The sequence below is a fragment of the Echinops telfairi genome, unplaced genomic scaffold (genome assembly GCF_000313985.2).
Source record: "Echinops telfairi isolate 266 unplaced genomic scaffold, ASM31398v2 ScPeMD7_7401;HRSCAF=8416, whole genome shotgun sequence".
NCBI lineage: Eukaryota > Metazoa > Chordata > Mammalia > Afrosoricida > Tenrecidae > Echinops > Echinops telfairi.
In genome coordinates this window covers 8,535,201-8,545,677 of record NW_022111301.1, presented here as the reverse complement: position 1 = coordinate 8,545,677, position 10,477 = coordinate 8,535,201, and positions in this window count along the sequence as shown.

Here is a 10,477-nt window from a genome sequence, read left to right as displayed (position 1 = left end):
CCTGCTGTTCCGCTGCACTCCCCCAGTGCTTTGCCTCAGTGTGGCGGGATCATATTGGGTGCAATTCCCACACTGTGTCTCTGGTGTTGTGCCCCGCAGGGCCATGGGATAGTGAGGGGCATCATGTTTCATAGTGGGGCTGGCCATGTGGTTTTCTCTGTGAACTGGCTGCTCTAATTGGGGTCATCGTCCTCAAGGCGATCAGGTTATTTTTTATCAAGGAGTGAATTGTGCTGGCCTCGTATCTGCATAAAAAAGAAGACCAGAAACTAACTGCCATTGATTCAATCATGACTCACAGTTACCCTCTTGGGCAAGATAAACCGGCCGTCGTTGGGTTTCTGAAACTGTTGCTCTTCAGAATTAGAAAGTCTCCTCTTTCTCCATTGGAGCAGTTGGTGGCTCTAAACTGGTCCTCTTGTGACTAGCCACACAACACATCACCCACTACACCTACTTCAAGACCCACACAGTGCCAGATGAAAATAGGTCCAATCAAAGTGCTCCTCAAGTGTACACAGGGAAATCTCCTGAATAAATTGCTCCAGACATTTTCATATCTGTATTCTTCAGTCCAAATGTGGATATATATAATATATCATGTTAAATGGTTCTGAAATAGTTTTGTAAATTGACCGATTCTTCTTATTTATGAATAGCTTTATTTGCCACAGCTTGAGAAATACTTGGAAGGTAGATAATAGAAAAGCCAGTATTATCAACCTCAACTTCATAAAAATAACTTACCTTGAGTTTCATGAAATATATTACAACTTCTTCAGTAAACACAAGAATGCATAGACATTTCACAAATGCAACCTTGCAAAACGGGAATTTTAACTTACTGCAAACTGGAGAATACTTGTATGTGCAAAATAAAAGAAGTTTTTTTTAACTGAGTAGTGACTCAATCATATAATGACATTAGATTTTCAAGGATGTAGAACAATATATTTAGTGCATAGATAAATATAATATTTTAATACTGTAATATTGTAAGATAGAAAATAAAGTACCTTTTGTGTTTTCATAAAATTAAATTGTGGCATATTTTTGTTTTAATAGGTTGATGTGTATGATTTCAATTACATTAAATTATATTGGATTATCAAATACAAAACTTTAGTCCTTGATTTCAGTAACAATAAACATTCTATACCAATACATGGGCTGTAAGTAGGAATATATATATAAATTATATGGAGGTATATATCAATAATGTTTTTGATACTAAGAGAACCATCCATATAGGAAACATGAGAGTTGTGAGATGAATATTTCCTTCAATTGCCTCATATGTCTGTGGAAGTTGGAAATTAATTATGGAATACTGAAGGTTTGATGCATTTCAATTATGATGCTGGGAAAGACTGTTAAGTAAGTATCATGGATTGCAAATTGACCAGTTCCACAGATTAGACAAATCTGTCTTGGAAGAAGTACAGGCAGAATATCCCTAAAAGCCAGGAGGATGAGATTTGGTCTCACATATTTAGGACATGTTATCAGAAAATCCCTGGATAAAGACATCATGCTTGGTAGGACATCACGTATGATAAAGTAGAAGCATTCCAAAAGAAGAAGGACTTTGATGAGAGGGATTGACACATTGGCTACAACAATGGGCTCAAAAATGACCATTGTCAGGATGGTTCAGTATGGCATAGTGTCTCATTCTGTTGTACAGAGAGTCACTATGAGTTGGAAATAACCCAATGACACCCAACAACAACAAAATGGGGGAAATGTTTATGGTATCAGGAAGCATTAAAAAAAGATGTAAAGAATACACCGAATCACTGTCACCAACTTTGGTCAATGTTCAACCTTTCAGGAAGCAGCATATGATCAAGAACTGATGGTACTTAAAATTTCAGACATGGCTGCATTGAAGGCATTGTTAAAACAAACTCCAGAAATTGACAGAATAAATAATCGAGATGTTTCAGCAAACAGTGCTTACTTTTCTACAACCAAGAACAAAACAATAAAAATTGTAACCGCTGAAGGCAAAGCAGGTGAATAAGCAAATGTGGTGAAGAAAGCTGATGGTGCCCGGCTATCAAAAGGTATAGCGTCTGGGGTCTTAAAAGCTTGAAGGTAATCAAGCGGCCATCTAGCTCAGAAGCAACAAAGCCCACATGGAACAACATATCAGCCTGTGTGATCACGAGGTGTTGAACAGATCACTGAAGACAATTGGGTACATAAGCAAATGTGGCGAAGAAAGCTGATGGTGCCCGGCTATCAAAAAGTATAGCATCTGGGGTCTTAAAGGCTTGAAGGTAATCAAGCTACGTTCAGGCTCAGAAGCAACAAAGCTCACATGGAAGAAGCACCCCAGCCTATGCAACCACGAAGTGTCGAAGTGTCGAAGGGGTCAGGTATAAGGCATCATCAGAACAAAAAATCTTACCATAGTGAATGATGGGGGGAGTGCGGAGTGGAGACCCAAAGCCCATGAGTAGGCCACTGGAGATCCCCTTGCAGAGGGGTCTCAGGGAGGAGATGAGCCAGTCAGGGTGCGATGTAGCAATGATGAAAAATACAACTTTCCTCTAGTTCCTATATGTTTCCTCCCCGCTCCCACTACCATGACTCTAATTCGACCTTGCAAGTCTGGCTAGACCAGAGGATGTACACTGGTACAGATAGGAACTGAAAATACAGGGAATCCAGGGCGGATGAGCCCTACAGGACCAGTGGTGTGAGTGGCGAAACAGGGAGGGTAAAGGGAGAATGAGTAGGAAAGAGGGAACTAATTACAAGGAACTATATGTGACCTCCTCCCTGGGGGACAGACAACCGAAAAGTGGGTGAAGGGAGACGTCGGACAGGGCAAGATATGACAAAATACCAATTTATAAACTATCAAGGGCTCATGAGGGAGGGGGGAGCGGGGAGGGAGGGGAAAAATGAGGACCTCATGTTGGAGGTTTAAGTGGAGATAAAATGTTTTGAGAATGATGTACAAATGCGCTTTATACAATTGATGTGTGTATGGATTGCGATAACAGTTGTATGAGCCCCTAATAAAATGTTTTTTTTTTTAAAAATTTAAGACAGTGAAGGGGCCATTTGACAAGTAAAGATCCATATTTGCACCCATTCCAAAGAATTGTAGTTCAGCAAGAAACATATATTACACTGGCCAACACATATTTGGTGCCTCAAACTTTAAATTTGACTTACTGATTTGACTTGCTGATTCCAAAATGGTACTAGTGTGCCCCTATCAACTTTCGATTTTAAGACATAGAATACATACCATATACCACGCATCACTCTGTGTACCCATAAAATAATATCAAGATACTTTAATGTAATATTGGCTATCTTGAGATAGAGGAAGTGTATACATGCTGGCTTTCATTAAAGTAGTTTATGTTGTACTAAATAGGTAGGTCAAGTTATACTTTCCATGATGTCCTTTTATCCAAAGATATGTTTGAACAGTGTTAATTATATGAACATGGAAGTTTCTCTAAGTATTACTTCACTTTTATTAGGCACCGAATAGCAGGCAGTTCCAATTTGTTATCTTAAAAGGGGGCAGAAATAAGGACTACTGTGTAATAGATACTGAGGTCCAATGGTGTAGTGAGTTCTATGTTTGACTGATAATCACAAGGTCAGTTATTTGAGATGATCAGCTGCTCTATAAGAGAAAGATAAGGCTTTCTGCTCCCATAAAGATTCACAGACTCTGAAACCCCAAAAGAAGTTTCACTCTGTGATATGGGGACAACTGTGAGCTGTAATTGACTGACTAGTAGTGAGTTTGGTACAATAATAGAGGTTTAGTATGATGGTCAAATGCTCTGACCTTCAAAATAGGCCTGTCAGATCCAGCCTCTTTTATTAAATTGAAATGTTCCAGCCTTGCTATAAGATGGAAAAACTTCTCTTCTGTGTACAGAAACTCTTAAAAGTGAGAATTTTTCTTATAAAGAGGCTTGGAGTCAACTTCATCGCTGAAATTCTTAACATAAATGATGAATTGGCTTTTATATATTATAATGTGTTCTGAAATGTTTACTGTGTAATTTGAAGAGACCGCTTTAGCTTTTCAAAATATTTATGGCAATTGCTATGAAGTCAGGTTCTTGACATTCTAAATGCCCTCACACCTTCCAGATATGTGCCATTTCAAATTTTTTTATTATTTTCCATTATTCTCCTCCTGTATTCTGGCTTTGCAGTGCACACTTTGTAATCTCTGTACATATTGCACAGACTCCCGTGTCAAAAAATAAACTCATTGCCATCTAATTGATACTAATGCACAGTGACCCTGCAAGACAGAGAAAAGCTGTCCCCTTTCATTTCCAAACCTTTAAATCATTTCACAATTGCCAAGTTAATGGTGGGTTCAAACCACTGACCTTATAATTCTCAGCTCAATGTACAGCCAACTAGCCACCATGGGTCCATAAACAATGTCTCTTTGAAATCCCTTAATATCTATGTAATTCTTTTTCAAATATTTCTTACATTTTGTCGTATCCTGTAATATGTGGGCCTGAATATTTTATAAATTAATACAACTTAAGGGATGAAAATATAGTGGAACACTCTATCTAAGAAACTAGAGCTCATGTGGTCTGTCTAGTGCAATTTTCTGATTCAGTGCCCCAAATCATACCAGGAACAACTCGAAAAACTACGACACCAACAAAAAAATTGTGTGTTTGTGTCGGGGTGTGGGTGGGGGTGGGGGTGTTATTGAACAGTGTTTTAATATTATACCCAATTAAATGTTTGTTGAAAAGAACTCAGAAATATTTGCAGCAGTATATCAGCATGAAACTTCCAGGATTTCAAGTAAGATTCAGGAAGGGAAATGGAACAAGTGAAACCATTACAGTTGTCAGATGGATCTTGGCTGACAACAGAGAATACAGGAAAATGCTTAACTGTGTCTTAATGACTATGCAAAAATGTTCAACCATGTAGGTAATAGCAAATTATGGATAACATTAAAAAGAATGGAAATTCTAGAACATACAATTTTTTAAAATGCAAAGCCTACACTTAAACCAACAGGCAGTCCTTTGAACAGAACAAGGTCATACTTTCTGCTTCAAAATCTGGAGAGATATTTTTCAAAGTTACATCCGTTCACCACATATATTCCATTTGTGTGCTAAGTGAACAGTAGGGATACTGTATAGGAACACCAACAGACTGCCCTAACGATAAGCTATTCCTTAAGATAGAATAGCCTATCTTGCTGTCTTCATATTCATTTCAATCAAATGTTAGCATATTTAGACTTTGACCACAGTCCACTTAGAATTCCAAGAATATAGAGAGCAATGTGTTTCATGGTTAATAGTAATTACTTATTCAGTTGAGAATCACAAAATTCTGAAGTTAAAATAAATTAAGCAATTTAAAAAGCATAACTAGGAATTTCCCATTTAAAAAAGCACGAGTTTCTATCTTTCTGAAGATATCTCTGCCATGACATGGTTGTTTTTATTACAAACTCACTTTCTCAAAGAAAGTTGTTCATTTGCTCCTCAGCAGTCACAAATGTTCTATGTCTTCCTGATTGACTTGTGAGATAAAAGAGTTTCAAACACAATTAACGGAGGAAAATTTAGTTCCCAAACATTACTTGGGCCAATTTCATACCATTTTAAGTTACATGTGTGGTAGTTACACAGTATCATTTCAACTTGATAAAAGAATAACGGGGTGGAATCTAGCTTGCCAATCAGGCCACACACAGCTTGATGATCCCTTCCTGGTGCTTGTGGTCTTCTCATGAGGATTCTTGGAATTCTTTTTCTCTCTTGATTCTAACATCAGAACAGGCAGGTCTCTCTCTCTGTGCTTGACTTTCCTGTTGACAAGGCTCATGAAGCCATGCTGATGATAGTCAGGGACCTAGTGGTGCACCCACTGCCACTGGATCACAGGTATTTCCACCCATTGGCTTGTGATCTTCCTGCGTTTGGCATAATTGCTGTGTGAGTCAGAAGAGGAATTCATGAGCTAATATCATACTTATGGACCTAATCTGGATGGACTGGGATGTTTTATTGATGCATAATTACTTTTTGATATAAAGTTCTTTCTTACACACATATATGAGTGCCAAATAATCTGTATCTCTAATCAACCCGGTCTAACACAACATATTCAGCTCTATGTAAATTAAATGAGGTAATCTGGGACAAAGAAGGAAGATATTACTATTATCAGAGAAATCCCAAAATAGCATAAATGTAAAAGAGGAAACACAAAGCACGTAGCAATAACTAAATGAGATAATCAAGACATGCAGATAGATTAATAGCTACTAGTTTTCACTGTGTGAGAGGAATAGATAACATACTGTATATTTTAGTAAAGTTGTAAGAGCACATCTAAAGGAATGGAGCTATTCTTCATCCATCTATACATTAGCTAAAATGTGTAACTTTTAACTTAGGAATATGATAGAGTCTTTTTGAAAGCATAATGAAACTAGAGCTATGTGATAAAAAATGCACTTTCTCATATATGAGATTAAATAGCAATCTTAAACCACAAATTATAAAACTGAAAAACATAGTCAAAGATATTAGCAATATCAAATAACAACACCTCATTAGGATAATTAAGATTATTTAAAATGTAGAAATGTACTAGATTAACTATCAATATTATTTTTATCACTTAAATGTACAGAATCAAATATTCCAGATGTTTTTTGTGCATTTGAGAATAAAATTAACAAAATATTATATTTGAATGTCAGAAAATGACTGCATACTATATCCTAACAAAATAATAGAGGATACTTTCGAACTAAGTTTGACAAATAAGATAGACAAATCACCTGAGGAATGTAATGCATTTCATTGATGCTTTACTGCACCCTGATGACTCATCTCTTCTGTGGGGAGATTGTTCCATTGTCTACAGATGGGTTTTGGATCTCTGCTCCACCACCACACCCACACCCCTGAACTCAACAATATGTTTTTGTTTGTTTGTTTGTTATGTGTCTGCTGATGCTTATTACCCGGTCCCTATGACACCTCATGATCGTACCGGTGGTGTGCTTCTTCCATGTGGACTTGTTGCTTCTCTGCTGAATGACGGCTTGTGTAATTTCAAGTTTTTAAGACCCCAGATGCTATATATTTTAATAGTCGGGCACCATCCACCTTCTTCACCACATTTGCATATGCAACAATTTTGTCTTCAGTGATTGTGTTGGGAGGGTGAACATCTCAGACTGCCAATTCATTAGAACAAAGTGTTCTTGCATTGAGGGAGGTAAGAGTAGAGGCCAGAATTCCATCCCCTACCTCAGTGTATTGTTGTATAAATATATGTACATAGGCCAATACCTCTATCTTTGTGAATTAATGTATTTACACATGCACACCACTATGTTTATACCTCTATCCATTGCTTTGCTTCCTAGGTCCTTCCTCTGTTTCCTTTTACCTTCCTCCTGCCCCACCATCACTTTCTCCTTCCTTCTGCCCCTTGGTACCTCCTCTTGGCTAATTTGCTGTTGGTCCAACAACCCCCTTCCCCCGATCCCTGTCTCCTCCTTGTTATTGACTCCAACACCCTAGTTGTTCCCCTGTCCATGGTGCTGTCTGCTCACCTCCCCCTTCCCCACCACCTTCACCCCCCAGGACTCCCCAGGACCATTGGTCTTGCTGCTGTCTCCTTGGGCAGGCCTCCCATGCTTATCCTATGACATAGCCCAAACGGATAAAAAAAGAGAGACAGAGAGAAATTGAAAAGAGAAAAGGAGAAGAAACAAGAAGAAAAGGGAGAAAAGAAGAGAAATATACAAAACTCCTGGGTCTGTTTTCAGGCCTTCATGACTGTCCAGGAGCTGCCCCTTCTGGTCTGGAGCTCCCCCTTGGGGGCTCCTCTGGAGCTTTGTAACTCTGCCTTGCTCCAGCTGCTGGTCTGGTAGGCTCCCTTTTTGGATCGCTCTGCTGTGGGGTATTCAGACCTTCCCACCGGATGACCCCAGAAATGTCCTCTATTGCAGTATGCTCCAGTAAGGGGAAAACCTGACACAAGCTTTTCTTGGCTGCCCAGTCCCCTCTGTGTCCCATTAGCTCCCCATAGGGACATCATTCTCCGGGCCTGTTGTGCCAGCATGGGGTCCAGTCTGGCTCTCTCTTTCTTTTCCTCCCTCCTGGTCTGCTTCCCTGTGGGTATGGCATGCTGGACTCTCTCTGCTCACTGCCACATCCACTTACAGGGAGGGGGTCATTTTGGCTATGGTTGGGGCCAGGCCTATAGCTCTCTCTTTTCATGCATTCTTCCATATGGCCACATTCTCCTCATGGTTTGGTACACTGTGATAGGGTTTACATGCCCACTAGGTCTCTACCCCTGGGTTGGTTACTGCTCCATCTGTCATCATTCACTTTCGCACCCCCTTTTCTCCCTTCCCCTCCCTCCTTTCCCCTTTTTTGTGTTGAACCAACGTGTACCTCCTTGGGTTTGGTCCAACCTCCTGCCAAGTCTCGTATCTCAATCCAAATGTTGTGATATAGGTGGCTTCTCTTCTATATCTACTGTGCTGATTACACTTACCTCAGGGGACTCATACTGTACTTCTACTTTTGTGATTAGCTGACTTCACTTAGCATAATTTCCTCCAACTCTTCCCCTGAAAACACATGTTTAATGTGCTCGAGTGCTTTTTAGTGATGCATACAACTCCATTGTGTGTATGTGCCAGAGTTTACTGATCCACTCGTCTACTGATGGAAATTTAGGTTGTTTCCAACTCTTTGTGAATTGTGCCGCAATAAACATTGGAGTGCATATGGCTAGCTATGGTTTATTTATTACCTCTTTTGGGTATATGCCCAGTAGAGGGATGGCTGAGTCATAAGGTAGATCAATTTCCTTCTTTTTTTTTATTTTAAGTATCACCAGATCACTTTCCATAGCAGCTACACATATATGTCTACAAAACCACCAGCAAAGTTGGAGTGTTCCTATCTTGCCACATCCCCTCCAACATTTATTGCTCTCTGATTTTCTGATGTGGGTTAGCCTCAAAGTATTAGATGGTATCTTATGGTTGTATTGATTTGAATTCATCTGATGGCTAATGATCAGGAGCATTTTCTCATGTTTGTTGGCCATACGGTCTCCTCCCGAGTGAAACTTGTTTTCAGTTCTTTGCCCACGTCTTCAAGGGGTTAACTGTTTTTCTCCTTTTGTAGGCAAGGAGGGTATTGTAGATTTTCATAATAAGCCCCTTGTCTGTTTTGTCATTGCTAAAAATCTTTTCCCAGTCTGTGGGTTGCTTTGTTACCCTCTTGGTAAAGTCTTTTGATGCACACAAATGTTTTATCCTTAGTAAATCCCACTCATTGATTGCAGGTTCCCCTGTGTGGGTATATTGCCCTACTGCAGTTAGCCTTTATATTCCCTGGGCCAAGATTCTTAGGTTTGTCCTGATTCCTTTGTTAATGGTCCTGATGGTTTGGGGGTTTACTTCTAGGTCCGTGATCCACCTTGAGTTTGTTCTTGTGCATGGAGTAAGGTAGACATCTTGTTTCATTTTTCTACATGTGGATTTCCATTGTTTCCAGCACCACTTGCTAAATAGGGCATTGCCTTCCCACTTGATGCTTCTGGGGCCCTTGTTGAAGATCAGTTGTCTATGTGCTGATAGTTTTATTTATGGGTTTGCTGTTCTTTTCCATTGGTCTGTGTATCTGTCATTATGCCAGTACCACACTGTTTTGACCACTGTGGCTGTGCAGTAGGTGTGAAAGTCAGGTAAGATGAGTGCTCCAACTTTGTCCTTCTTCTTGAGGAGTTCTCTGCTAATTCTGGGCTTCTTCCCTCTCCATATGAAATCCGTGGTCAGTTTTCCCAATTCTTTGAAGAAGGTTGTTGGTATTTGAATCAGGATAGCATTAAATTTATACAATACCTTGGGTAGGATAGACATCTTTACTATATTGAGTCTTCTGATCAGTGAGCATGGGATATACCTCCATTTGTGGAGGTCACTGTAGTAGGGACTTGTGGTTTTCCTTGTATAGGTCTTTTGTTGTTTTATTTGTTAAATAAATCGCTAGATATTTCCATTTGTTCTTGGCTGTTGTAAAGGGTACTGCCTTCTTGAGCTCCTCTCTATGGACTTGTCAGATGTATACAGCAAATCAATTGACTTCTGTTTGTTGATCTTGTATCCTGCCACTCTTCCATATTCCTCTATAGCTGTCAGTAGCCCAGTTGTGGAGGTTTTGGGATTTCCAATGTATAGAATCATGTCCTCTGTAAATAGCGATAATTTCACCTCCTCCTTTCCCTGTTGGATACCTTTGACGGTAAAGGATCTGAATTTATAAGCTATAAAGGACCTGAATTCCCCGAGGCCTTCAAGTAGAAGGACTAAGAAAGAATTTAAGCTTATTATTCACTAATTTTATTACAAATGACCTTCTTCGTGTAATGATTCTACCTCTTTTGTCTAAAG